Source organism: Anolis carolinensis, chromosome 2 (assembly GCF_035594765.1).
Source record: "Anolis carolinensis isolate JA03-04 chromosome 2, rAnoCar3.1.pri, whole genome shotgun sequence".
NCBI lineage: Eukaryota > Metazoa > Chordata > Lepidosauria > Squamata > Dactyloidae > Anolis > Anolis carolinensis.
Window position 1 is genome coordinate 256,008,618 of NC_085842.1, and position 14,548 is coordinate 256,023,165.

General features: G+C 39.1%; 1 long non-coding RNA gene and 1 pseudogene across 1 annotated transcript in view; both read right to left on the reverse strand.

Moving 5' to 3' along the window:
* Nucleotides 1-386: 386 nt before the first annotated feature.
* On the reverse strand, nucleotides 387-2,872 carry LOC100554149 (tripartite motif-containing protein 2-like; annotated as a pseudogene).
* Nucleotides 2,873-5,795: 2,923 nt separating this feature from the next.
* The window catches only part of LOC103277647 (uncharacterized), a 70,805-nt gene continuing 62,052 nt past the window's right edge, over nucleotides 5,796-14,548 (reverse strand). Inside the window, exon 3 of the long non-coding RNA XR_505577.3 lies at nucleotides 5,796-9,020. This is a non-coding gene — a long non-coding RNA (uncharacterized LOC103277647). The remainder of the gene's footprint in view (nucleotides 9,021-14,548) is intronic.

The following is a 14,548-nucleotide window of genomic DNA, read 5'->3' on the forward strand; positions in this document are numbered from 1 at the left end:
GTAGGGGCTGCAACATGAAGTTATTGAGTGCATCTAAACTGTAGAATTAATACATTTGGAAACCTCTTTAACTGTTATGGAATCCTGGGAGTTGTAATTTCTCAAGGTACCATCATTCTTTGACAGAGAAGATTAAAGACCTTTTAAAGCTACAATTCCTATAATTCCACATAATTGAGCCATGGTAGCTAAAATAGTTTCAAACTTCATTAATTCTATATTGTAATGCACTCATTGTCCTGTCAATAAGAATTCTGCCACACTTGAAAATTTTCCTTCAGCCTTCAACTTTCTTACATTTCAGTAATTGGAAATTTCAGTTATCATTTAGAAATGAGGTTAATGCATCCAAAGAAAATAGCCAGGAGAACAAATATAAGAGTTCTGGGTATGAACAATGTTCAGTGTCTCATTCTGAATGCTACCCTGTTTCCCCGAAAATAAGACATCCCCAGAAAGTAAGACCTAGTAGAGGTTTTTCTGAATTGCGAAATATAAGGCCCTCCCCCGAAAGTAAGACCTAGCAAAGTTTTTGTTTGGAAGCATGCCCGCCGAACAGAACACCAGAGCATGCAGGATTGGTAAATGTACATACCATAGATTGTTGTACATGGAAATAATGGTAGTAACAAGAAATCTTGATAGGATTCACAGTTTGTCTGGTTATGCTGGTTTGTGATGACAACTACCTTGACAGAATGATTGTGGAAATCAGTAATAATAATTTCATTATTGTGGTTGACAGCTGCAAAATGGGGACCTGCAAACTGTTTGTCTCCGTTGCCTCGGCTTCCAAACCTGGTTACTATTTTTCCATTAGGCTGGAAGATGAACACACAACATGCTTTGTTGTCCACAACAATGATGTGCCCATTTCGATCCACAGAAACACCTTTTGGTCCCATAAGTTTTCCAGACCCAATTTTTGTCTTAAATTTTCCATCAGAGGAGAATATGCTAACCCATTTATTATCATAGTCGGCAATAATGATGTCCCCACAAGGATGCACAGCCACTCCTGTAGGCCGCTGCAACTGACCGGGAGACCTTCCCCGAATACCAAAACGGCTCTTGAACTGGCCATCAGTGGAAAACACCTGTACACACTGATTATTGCTATCTGCTATTAATATTTTTCCATTTGTAGATGCAGCTACTCCCTGAAGATTTGTAAACTCTCCTTTGTTTCTCCCTTTGGTACCTACTCTGAAGATCAAATCATCTTCAATGGGGTTCTCTTCCCTTTTGCCAGTGCTGTACAAACTAGCCGGTCTTTTTACCGCCTTCTGCTTTACATGGCCACTACCAGGAGACTTCACACGCCTTTTAACTCCTTCAGTGGTCGGGGACACATCCGCTGATCTGATTAACTTGAGTTTGAATGGGCTGCCCCTAATATGCTGATCATAGAGTCTCAGTGAAAGAGTAAAATCCCCTTCTTTCTGGACAGTATACAGAAATTCATAAGTGCCATTTTTGTTGTCAAGTATTTCTCCATCGGCTACACTCCCATCAGGGGTACTCAGCTCAGCAGTCAGGTAAGTGTTCCCAGATTTGCAGAGCTCACCATCCTTGTCCTTAGTAGTGATGGTGACTGACATAGGCTGTCCTATCACCGTCTGCTTCAGCCCTTCGCCTGTGGCCACTGTTTCAGAAGCAACAGCATTTGTGGTTAAAATAGTGCCAAGGTTATGAATGGACTTCTTCAGCCCATCTGTTTCCACTATGAAGTCCAGCTGATCATTTTCGCGGGGCTGCAGTGGGAAATCTCTGTCAGCCAGATCGTTCAGCTTGTCACTCATTTGCTTCTTGACAAGCAAGACTTCTGTTTCTGTTCCATGATTGAGTGCTTGGGCTGTAAAATTGCTACAACTCTTAATGTTTTCCTGTCCTTCCAAGAGGGTATCAAGTTGATTCTGCAAAACTTTATGTTTAAGGCCATAATTGACTTCCAGTTCCATAAGTAGTACACTCTTGCGAACATTTAAAGTTTTCTGGAGTTCATCAAAAGTGGAATGAATTTCATCAACGATGTTGGTCTTTTGGTTGGTCAGCTGATGTATAATTTCAGATATGAAATGAAGTGCAGTATCTATCTCTGGAAGTCTTTTATTGACAGCATCTATTGTGCTTGAAGAGAACCCTTGTGTTGTTCAACAACATCCTTGAGAGGCACTGTGGGATGCTCCGCATGCTCTCCTTCTGTACATTCCCGGCACATGGCTGTCTCACAAGACTGACAGTAAAATTCCATCAAATTTCCTTCATGATTGGGGCAGGAAAGTGGTTTCCCTGCAGCAACAGCTGTGACAGTCTCCAGGATGGAAGACTCCTCAATGCTATTTTCTGGAGTTCGCTGCAGGACATCCATCAGGTTGGTAATGAAGAAATTGTTCTGAAGTGCAGAAACCCCTTTCTCTGGTAGAATGGATGTCTGGCGGCACACTGGACAAGAAAGGGTTAAGCTGTGGGCTGGAATGTAATTCTGTAGGCACCTCTCACAGAAAGTGTGCAGACAGGGGAGTACTTTGGGGTTCTTGTAGCGGTCCAGGCATATGCTGCAGATCAGAAACTGTTTGTCAATCTGACGCACCACAGGACTTGGGATGTTGGAGCCTTCACTGGCCATCCTAGACCACTGACATGTGGGTCCTGTTCCTTTTTACCCTGCACGCTGCAGGTGAAGCTACTGAAGATGTATGCGAAGACAAAACACCTATAAAAAGCCACCAATTGTCTCAGACCATTCAAAAGTGAAAAAAAAATCCTTTTCCGACATCTAAATATGAAAAACACTAGAGTTTAGTCTTCCACATGCCTGCTCTCCACTGAAACAACTTTACCTTAAAACTGAATACCAGTCCTCCACAAAAACAGAAGTCAGCCTGGCTTAAAAATAACAACAGGAAATGGAAAAAGGGTTAAAATAATAGTTTTTTTTTCAACTAAAAGAGTTTTGTGATATTGTTGTTATAAAGAGACATTCTCCCATTCCATGTAAAAGAAATCTGGAATGGGCCCAGATTTTTCAAAATCATTTTACAAGAGCAGGAAATAGCCCCCTTCTCCCTTTGTTTTGGCTTGTAATGCTTCTGCAGAATTCCCCAGCTTCAGGCAGAAACTCTTTCTCTTTCTTTCTGTTTCTGGTTGATGTTCAGCACTCCGATGACAACTACTGTACAGTATATAATAAATGTTCGTTTTTTTTGTTCAACAATAAATGTAAATTCTTCTTCATGGAAAAATAAGACATCCCCTGAAAATAAGACCTAGCTTATCTTTGGGAACAAAAATTAATATAAGACACTGTCTTATTTTCGGGGAAACACGGTAGACGTTTGGGGTTTGACTGAAAACATTCATGGGAGGCAGAATAGTTATTGGGGACAATGCCTTCTGTTTGCCCCCACTATACCTCTTTTATTCTTCCAGTTAAACCTGGAGAAGAGGTGATTGAGAGATGATTTATTAGTCATCTTAAAGAATTTGAAAGGCTGTCAGTAGATGAAGTGGAAGAAACTTATGATCTCCAAAGGGCAGGACACAGGAGTGTCAGGTAAATCAGTTGAGCAGAGGCTGGAGGGCCATCTGTCAGTAATCCTCTAGCTCTGGATTCCCCATATAAGCAGGGGATGATTGTTGAGGTCACCTACAATTCCATAATCTTTGGTTCCAATTTTCAGATGCTCAAACACAGCTTTCAAGAAAAATCTACATCAGTACAATCCCCCCAGTAGAGATAGAGATGAAGATATGAGAATGGCAAAATCATTGCATCAGATTTTTCCTCCTTTCTCTAGAGATACATGGTGCTTTAAAAAGAAATCACACAACTAGTATTTTGCCCTGCATGAATCATTGCAATGTAAGATTTTAGCTTAAGGCAAGGCCAGGAGTTCTCACATTCAATGATCAGTTGGATTTTGCAAGTGGGAAGCATTTGCATCTAAATGTTTGAAAATCACACAGGATGAACCATTTTGCCAGACAGTCCAGACCAGGCACATAGTTAGAAAAAAATTCAGGGAAGGGGGGTTGGAACAGTGGATGTTGACAGCCACTGCATATTTCTGTGATATAATTGACTGTGCTACACTAATATGACCACTCATATTAGCAGCTCCATCATAACCCTGTCCACACAAGTATTGCAGGTTCAGCCCAAGATTTTCCAGTGTTTTCAAAAAAATGCTTGCAAGTCCTCCACCTGTTATATCACTTGTCTTCACAAAGCCTATAAAGTCTTCTCTTATTCCTGCAACTTCAGCATCAACTAACCTTACCAAAAGTGACAACTGTTCTGAAATACTCATATCCAAAGTTTCATCTCAACAGAGTGCTGTCATCTGAATATATCATCAAAGGCTTAAAGCCTGAACATACTGCCTGAAACCAATTGAAGGCCTCCCAATACTCCTAACATGAGGCAAGCAATAAAATGTATGCCTCAGTATGTGATGACACAGTTAATGAGTGGAATTGCCTGTACCTTCCTGGGACCGAGAGAGTGTGACTCCCTCCAGACAACAAGTCATTAAGCATTCTTTTAAAGCAGTGGTTCTCGACATGTGGGTCCCCAGGTGTTTTGGCTTAAAACTCCCAGAAATCCCAGTCAGTTTACCAGCTGTTAAGATTTCTGGGAGTTGAAGGTCAAAACATCTAGGGACCCACATGTTGAGAACCACTGTTTTAAAGGAAGAAGTTGTCTGAAAGCTTCCCCTCTGGCTCAGCCATCATGACTTGAGGCTGAGAGAGTGTGACTCACCCAGGCAACAATTTATTAAGAGTTTATTCTAAAGGGGAAGGAAAAACCTCCTCTGTTACAGAATGTACCTTTCTTGAGGCAACCCAGGAACACTAGATGTTGCCGGGTGAGGAGGAGAACTTTGCTTAGTGCAGCCACTCAAGCCTCCAGCCTTTATGCTCTGCTGGGAAAATCCTGGCAATAAATGCCAAGGGCAGAAATTGCCCAAGTTGTAAGGTGAATTCCTGGGATAAAGGCATGGCAATAGGAACCCTATTATCCTCTGGAAAAGGAGATGTGAGTGAGCAAGTAGGGTTGAGATAGTGCTTGCAGTTCTAGAGAGACTCTTGATTTTTGCTTCTCGTAGATTTAGCATGAGGATTTGGTTGACCAGATAAAATTCATGAGTAAACCAGGGATTTTTTTTAACCTGAAAATTTGAACCCCTAACACCCCCCCCCCCCCAGCTACAGGCTTGACTTCCAAATGTTAGGGTGGAGGGAGCAAAGAGGGAGAGTCCTAATTCCCCATTAGGAACCTGCCTCTTACCTCAAGCTGAAGCAAAGAGAACAGCAGGGGGTGGAACAGCCTTAAATAGCCTGCTGCTCCGCCCCTGTCAGCTGCCCCCACTAAGTCTGGTCTTTTTGCTTCTCATAGACTTAGCATGGGGATTTGTTCAACCAATTAAGATTCATGAATAAATCAGGGTTCTTTTTAACCTGAATTTTTTTGGAGTTGGTTTGAACCCCAAACCCACCCCTAGATACCAGTCTAATTAGCATGTTTCAATGATATAGGATCATGGGAATTGTAGTTTTACTGGTTCTTCACCAAGCTACAAATCTCAGGATTTCATAGCATTGAGTCATGGCAATTAAAGTGATGTCAAACTGCATTTATTCTTCAGTGTAGATGCACTGTAGTCTTATGAAGAAACTCTGAGATGGAATCACCCTAATGTCTCCATAAGTCAGAAATGACTTGAGGCACAGAACAACACTTGGTATTTGCTGGGATTTGGTTCCAGGATGCAGACATACCGTGGATACCAAAAATCCATGAATGGTCAGGTCTCATCATATACAATGGCATAGAAAAACTGTGTCCCTTATATAAAATGGCACAACTGAGATTTGGTTTTAGGATTTTTCTTTGAATATTTTCAGGGCATAGAAGGTTTGAATCCATGAATTCAGAATCTTTGGATATAAAGGACCAACAGTAATTGTATGCCCACACAAAGACTGTGAGACTCACTCCCAAGGAATATTAAGTTGGTTCCCCCTCTTGATTGCTTCCCATGGAGGGAGAATAGTTAGGCATTTGCCAATCAACAAAATTCAGGCATAGGATATGAAATTTCAGGAGGACAGATGAGAATGTGAATTGCTCTGCACAATAACATATCTCCACTTAAAAAGAAAAGGAGGGAACATAATGCTAGATGGCACACAGGTGAGTATCTTCTATCAGCAAAGTAAATGGAATTGGCCTACAGTAATGATGAAGGAAAAAAACAATAGTGAAACAATGATGAAAATTATAGCAATTAGAAATCTAGTTATTTAAACACAAATACTTTAGGTGATATCTATGGGAATATAATTTAAGGGGAAAAAAATACAATGACAGTGCAACTCTTATATATGACATTTTAAAAGCAGTTTTTAAAATACAGGGGAATATACAATGTCCATTTTCAGACACATGGACAGCCATCTGCCTGTATAGTTAACAGTGGGCAAGCGCCCAAAGAGATTGAGTGAGGGAATGACAATGACAGTCTGTTGCTAAGCAAACTTTATATTGTGAAGAGGATTTTTAAAAAATGGCATGAGGTTATTGTGCTTTGCTTACAGCCTCAAGGGCACCAGGCTTTTGACTGCTGTTTCTTTTCATCTGAAAAACCACTTGTACCATGGCAGCCTTATGACTAGACAGGATCTTTTAAGGTTCACTCTATCTAAATAAATATGGATAGATTTTTATTCAGCCACTCCTCCAAACTGCCTCTGTGAATGATATGGTGGCTGGAAGGGACAAGAAGCCCTCACCTGGAGGCAGGATTTTTATATGTTTTATATGTTTATCCACTACAAGATTAACAGACATTATCCAAATTGTAATAAACCATGAGCAAAGACCATGAGTTAACCTGGTACAGTGGTGCTTGCAGGCAAGAAAAATACAATAAACCAACTAGCTAAACCTAATAAAACAAGTAATTCACTACAAATACAACAACTATTACTAATAATAATAATATAAGAAAAAGTAAAACGAAAATGGGATGCAGTCGAGTCAAGAGGTATTCTCTAACCACACTGTGAGAATTAAATATGGCAGATCTGCAGGGGAATTTTACAGCTGCTTGGTAGTTTGTTCCAAATGTAGTTTGTTCAAATTACAACTCCAAGGCCCGCAATAATGATTTACCATTATATCTAAGATTCTTAAAGAATTGGTGTTTTCTCATTAATCAAAAATACTTAGTTGATTTTTTTTTCTTTAATCATAAGGATGCCCCAAAAGTATTTAGCTTTGGTACAAAGCATACCTCTGTGCAAGCCATGAGCCCTTTCTAACTATCAAAGTAACAAAAATAGTTCTGAAGCAAAGAGACTGATGTTATCTCTCTGTAATCCACAGTTGTAGCATACCTAATCCACACATTAGTAATTGCAAAAAGATATCACTTGTATTTAACTAATTATTTATAATTATTTACTTCCATGCTCTGATTTTCACCTTTATGCAAGCAGTTTTAATTTAGTTAAAAAAATAGTATCAGTAGGGAGTCATTTTCATTCGCAGGTGCAACCATGATGGTTGCCGTGAGTACAACAGCTGGAACATTTAATGCCATGTTCAGAGGTGGCCACTTACTTCATTGGGTGCATCTACACTATAGAATCAATACAGTTTGACAGCACTTTAACTGCCATTGCTCAGTATTATGGACTTATGGGAGTTGTAATTTTTTGCCAAATAGTGCTGGTGCTTCCACAAACTACAGCCAGGATTCCATAGCATTGAGTTATGACAGTTAAAGTGGTGTCAACATGCATTAATTCTACAGTGTATAGATGCACCCAGTGTCAATGGAAAAGTGAATTGACTCTGACTCTGAGCTTTACAGGAGGTGAAGCTATTTCAGGGATAGAATTCAGCACCTTGGATGGCTCCTGGACTAAAACCCAGAGTAATTTACTGCCTTGCTGGCATGGAACCCATTTATGTGGCACTGCCTACAGTTATGTAACAATTGTCAAACAATTACATATATCCTCCTTCCACCCACCCTCAAAGTGTAATTATCTGTCTGCCTGCCCATCTTTCATCGGCCAAAAGACATGTGTGAATCCTTCATCCTTCATGCCATGAACCAGTCAAGGAAACAATGGGTGCATTGAGAGCCTTCTATTGCAAGAAGGCAGTGAGAATTAGCCATATTCAGTGCTCCAGTAGCACCCTCCCTTTTCATATGTCTAGATAGATAGGTCCTAGTTCTTAAAGATTTGTTCACCTACTTCTGTAGAATGAATGATTTGTACAGCTAATTCTGTTTCTCTTCCTTTGAATGATAAGGAAGGGGGAAGAAATGGTGGGAAAACATGGAAAGCTTCAAAATGGAAGAGAGCTATCCATTATTAAAAAAATCTGTGAATGATCTCTCACACACACACACACCATGTCTCTGTGTGTCAATATATCACTGCAACATTCATAAAGATACTGAACATATAGTACCTTTATCCTCCACCCAGAACAAAACTAGAAAAACTGCCAAAGCCCAAGCAAACATGTGCATGTAGCATGGGTTCTGGAACTCTTATTCCATTGAACACAAAATCCTGTTGTTGTTGTTGTTGTTGTTGTTGTTGTTGTTGTTGTTTATAATGCAATTTATGATGCAGTTAAACACTTTAAGTCACTAAGTAATTTCAATGGCTACTTGTACGAATGTTTACTTTTGCATTTGCCAGAGTTGCTCCAATTGCAGTTTTGTCATGATGGTGAGTGACGTAAAGGTCTTTCTGTGTTTTGTTTATTTCCTTGCTTGCTTCACAGCAAGCCCTGTCAGTCTGAAAAAGGTCAAAGATTCAGTGCTCCGGATCCACCACAGAACTGTCCATCAGAGTTAATAAAAAGCAAACAAACCTGTCAAAAACTGCTCGAAGTATAATTGTGTAAGCATTTATTTTCCTTGGGATGGTCTTTTGCTGGAATGAATGGATTCTGCTATACTGTTCATTGTGCCAGTCTTTCATTCTACCTGCAGATAAAATGGATTCCACAAATTAGGATTTTTGGCTCTGTTTTACACTAATTTTCATGTATTTTCTTCTTACCATTCTACTTAATTTTCATGTATTTTCTACTTACCATTGTGAATACAGCAAGTCAGTACAAGTGGTAATACATATAACTTAAATAATTTAAGCAATATGTAATATCTAAAAACAAATGGCCTTCATGCATGCCATAAAAGGTGTTTTACGGTTGTACACAGTCCCATGATGAATGTCTGTGTGTATACAGTAGTCTCCCAATTACCCAGAACTCAAGCAACTGAAACTCTCAATCAACCAGCAAAAAATGGAAGGAATAATACTTTAAATAAAAATTAAAATATATGTACAATACAATAAAGCTGTGTAACATTAAATTAGGTTTGCCCTTATTTATCTTAAATTGCTTTCAGTTATTATATTTTAATATTAATGTCAAGTCAATACAGAATTTATGGAATGGCATAGTATGGGGGTATAGTATTATTTGGGTCTATTTTTAATCGTAAGTCTCAAGCAACCAGAAATTACAGTTATCTGAAATCTACCAAATCCCTATGAATGCCAGTTAACTGAGTCTACTGTATTTGCAGATGAGCATATACAAACAGTTGAACTCTACTTAAGGGGGTGGGTGGGGGGGAGGAGTGATGTTTGTTGTTATTTTATTTTGTTTGTTTTGTTTTTGATACTGTTGCTGATCATCCCTTATTACCCAGATAACATTTCCATCAGAACTACACCTGCAAACAGATTTTTTTTCTTTTTCATATAAAAGAGATCATGCACTTAACTAGATGCTGGATGTCTGTGGGAATAATAGTATTACTGGACCATGGCAAAAGTCTGCCCATAAATAGGGCCTCCTTGACCTTTCTTCCCCCGCTCCCATGAAAGCACAAAAGTATCTGCTGTAGCTATGACAGAATACAAATGTATAGAAGTACTAAGGTATTTGCTCATTCACTGAATGCTCTGTATTGACTGCAAGTTATGGCTTAGTATAAGAAATTTATATGGGAGTAAAAGTTCTAAAATTGAACACATGCTTTATAGATAGAATTCCCTCTCGCTCAGGGTCATCCAAGTTTATGCTTCAGACTTTTTTTCTCCCCAAAGCTCAAGTGCTTAATAAAACATTGGGAGAAACAAAAAGTTGTCAGCATTAAAAATTGATTATTGCTAGCTATAAAATAACTATTTTTAAGCATTAGTGTACCAAAGCCCATTGAACACACCATGCTAGAAATAGCAAAGGAATTGAGCCATTAAGGACCGGGGCAAAGAAATTATAACCTTTATTGCAGGAAGTATATCCCATGGGTCATTTATCTTGGAGAAGGTTATTAATAATGATGGGATGGTGGACAAACCTCATACTGTATGCAGCCATTGGGTATGCAAGAGCAACTCAAGTCTCCTCACATTAGCTTTATGCAGACAGTGTGTAAATGGAAAACAGCAGAAAACAACACAAATATATACTATATATGTATTTTGATACTCAGACTGAAGCACAGGGTCTGTGACCAAATGAGAGCATCTAGATCCAAGTGGAGCACTTTTCGGTCCCGGTCACTGAAAGGGAAAGTGGAAAGCACATCTTGAATCATTCCTCCATGTAATCAAAGGGACTTAAAAGTACTGAATCCTATGGTTCACAGAAGGGTTTGGAGGGCAAGTTCAAATGTGATCAACCTACATTTAGGAACCATGCACAGTGTGGTTTTCTGTTTTATGGTAACATGTAAAAGAAAACTGGGTGGTGAACTGGCCAACTATCAAGGTTTTAAAGAGATTATTTAATAAATGCCAGATTAGCATAGCAGACTGTAACTCATTCAGCATAACAGTAGGCCCTCCACTTTTGTGGATGTTAGGGATGCAGGTTCCCTGTAAAAGTAGAAAAAAAATAATTATTTTGAAAAATAGATAACTCTATTTCTAGGCCTTCCAGGGAGCCTTAGAAAACTCCAGCACACGATATTCTTGCTTTGGGTTCAACTATAGGAAAATAGTGTTATGTTAGTCTGCTATTTCCTTGCTTTCCACTGACCTGGAAACAGGTAGCCACTCCGAAAATATCAGCAGGGGGGATTTTGATTACAGTTAATAGTGAATTCTGACCTTTGAAATTATCTCAAAGTTGAATTGGAATGGTATGAGTTTGACTTACATTTGTGTATATATGCTTTCAAGTTGCCTATTGGTTTATGCTAACCTCATTGATTTTATAGGGTTTTTTAAGGCAAAAAATACACAGAGGCAGTTTTGCCAGTTTCTTTGTCTAAAACAGTGGTTCTCAACCTGGGCTTCCTAGATGTTTTGCATACAACTCCCAGAAATCCCAGCCAGTTTACCAGCTGTTAGGATTTCTGGGAGTTGAAGGCCAAAAACATCTGGGGACCTCAGATGTTTTTTGGCCAGCCTACAACACCTGGTATTCATTGAAAAAATTCCATACAACCAGTACTAACCATAGCTGACCCTACTTAGCTTCCAAGACTAGACAGCATCGGATGGCTTTAGTATATTTAGGTCCATGTCCTCTATGCCATTATAATTCATCATTACAATGCCAAACCATGTGTTTTGTGTTAAACAGTGCAGGGATGAACAACAATCTGTTTAAAAGATGAATTGTTGTTATTGAAGACTTCCAGGAGAAGTAGGTCACTCTATCAGCCAATAGTGTTTCTCGATTTCCTGAATTATTATCACTCAATTTGCACTCTCATTCAATAGTTAGACCAGGGGTCCCCAAACTAAGACCCGTGGGCCGGATGCAGCCCATCGAAGCCATTTATCCGGCCCGCACAGCACAAGGGCAGAAGGGGGTTGGGCTAAATGACCCAAGAGGTCTCTTCTTCTCTTACAACCCTTATTATTATTATTATTATTATTATTATTATTATTAGCATTGAGACTGGGTGGACATCTGTCAGGGGTGCTTTGCTTGTGCTTTCGGTGCACAAAGGCAGAAAGGGATTGGACTCAATGGCCCAAAGGGTCTCTTCCAACCCTCATTATTATTATTATTATTATTATTATTATTATTATTATTATTATTATTATTAACATTGAGGCTGGGTGGCCATCTGTCAGGGGTGCTTTGCTTGTGCTTTCGGTGCACAAAGGCAGAAGGGGATTGGACTCAATGGCCCAAGGGGTCTCTTCCAACCCTCATTATTATTATTATTATTAGCATTGAGGCTGGGTGGCCATCTGTCAGGGGTGCTTTGTGTTGGAATATGGTTGTATTTGTATGAAATGTAAATCAAGTGTTTACTGCTGATGAGCTAGAGTGTGTATTTTCAGTAATGAAATAGTTAACAGCAGGCTAGTTTTGACTGACAGCCTGTTGTGATTACTGTGACCTATGAGGCTTGATTTCCGGCCTTTTGAGGGTTGGAACTTCCTCCGATCTGAGGAATGCTGTTTATCTTATCTGTGGAGTTCGGCTTGAGTTTTTTCTGCAGGTGGACTATGAATGCTATGCTCTGAAGCCGAGAAATGCAAACTGTAAATAGACATGTAAATAAAGTTAATCAATAGTTGGACTTCGTCTGCTGGAGTGTTTGTTTGACCAGTGCTGTTTCTCAGCATGGGAATACAGTCTGGAGAAGGAGGTGAGACCGGGATGATGATTTTTTGGAATCCACTCTGCCTCCCATCATCCCCTGTCACTTTGCTTGTGCTTTCGGGGCACAAAGGCAGAAAGGGATTGGACTCAATGGCCCAAGGGGTCTCTTCCAACCCTTATTATTATTATTATTATTATTATTATTATTATTATTATTATTATTAGCATTGAGGCTGGGTGGCCATCTGTCAGGGGTGCTTTGCTTGTGCTTTCGGGGCAAAAGGCAGAAAGGGATTGGACTCAATGGCCCAAGGGGTCTCTTCCAACCCTCATTATTATTATTATTATTATTATTATTATTATTATTATTATTATTACTACTACTACTATTACTACTGCTCGGTGTCCAACTATAGTCTGGCCCTGCAATGGTCAGAAGGATCGTGAACTGGCTCCCTGTTTAAAAAGTTTGGGGACCCCTGGGTTAGACTATCCAATCATGCATAGGGCACAGGTGAAAAAAAAAACTATTTTTTTCCCGAAAACTGCAACATTAAAAAGTGACTTTTAAAAAATGACATTAAAGCCTAAAGGAAGCACTTTTACTTTGAAATGAGGGACACAGCACTTATTCTAGTAGCACTGGGACAAACATAAGTACAGACTTATTTTTGCCCATGTAGATAGGGCCTATGTGTACAAATGTGTTTACTGCATTCCCCTTTTTTTCCATTTGAGGGCCACACTGCAGACATCTTCAACACACATTATAATAATAATGTTTGACGTGCCCAGAGGAGTGAATATTTTGGCATCTTTTAATAATTTACTTCTTTCTAGTGTAAGTGCTATTGTATTTTTAAACCATGAAATAATAAAGTTATTGTCAATACTTGTGCAGTAGAATCACTTTAGTTACAAATATTCAAAATAAGCATTTGCAGAACGGACACAGGAAAAACGAAAATGCAACCTTTTCAATCGAAGACCAAAAAAGAAATAAGACTATATTTTTCCCTTGTCCATGCCATTTCTCTCTCCAATTTGCCTCCTAATCAAAATAAAGCTCAAGATAAAGCATGTAAAAATGTCCAGAAACTACTTTGCTCAAGAAAATGTTGCCATGCTTTTTAGCTGTAATATGTTCATCCTCTTTTTCCCACACCACCTCCATCTTGATAAAGCAGCTAAAATGTCCATGCACTTGAGTTGAAAGAAATAATTCCCAGGGCTGCCAGAAGTATGGAATAATAAAGGTTGTATTTTGTTACTCTGTCTCCCTTTCAACTCCCTCTGTTTTTATTAAAGCAAACCCCTAGGATTTATTCCCTACCTCTTTCAATCGAAAAGATAGCATCAGCATTGCAGGAAAGAAAAGAAACGTTGCTTTCCTTACTAGGAAAAACGTCATTCTGCCAACAATAATATTAATGTTTTGTTTATGGGCATAGAGATGCATTGATTTTTATAGATCTTTCTTCCATCTCTGCATGGCTATCAACGTAGTGACATTTTGCTGTTTTGTATGGTTCACATGAAATACTAATAGGTAGGAGTTCATTCTGAAGAAGATATTTCAAAAAAAAAAACCTAGTACATTTTAACCAAGTTAATGATGGTATTCAGTGGCTGGAATAACAAGTTTAACAGTTTGGATTAGTGATTGTATCAGATTTTGGAACCAGAATTGACAGTTTATTAAATTCCACACTATTACAAAAAGCCAACGAGCAATGACGTCGTACGGAGTCCTGAACCAATCAGGAGCAAGCACGGATTTCTTGAATAGCTGCCAAATGAAATAAAAATGCTCTGTATTTGCAATTGCAGTATGTCTGTAACTTGGAGTGCTTTCTCAACTGACATCCTTGTTGGCTATTGAGAATAACACCTCTGACAATTTCACCACACTCCGAGGCAGCATATTCC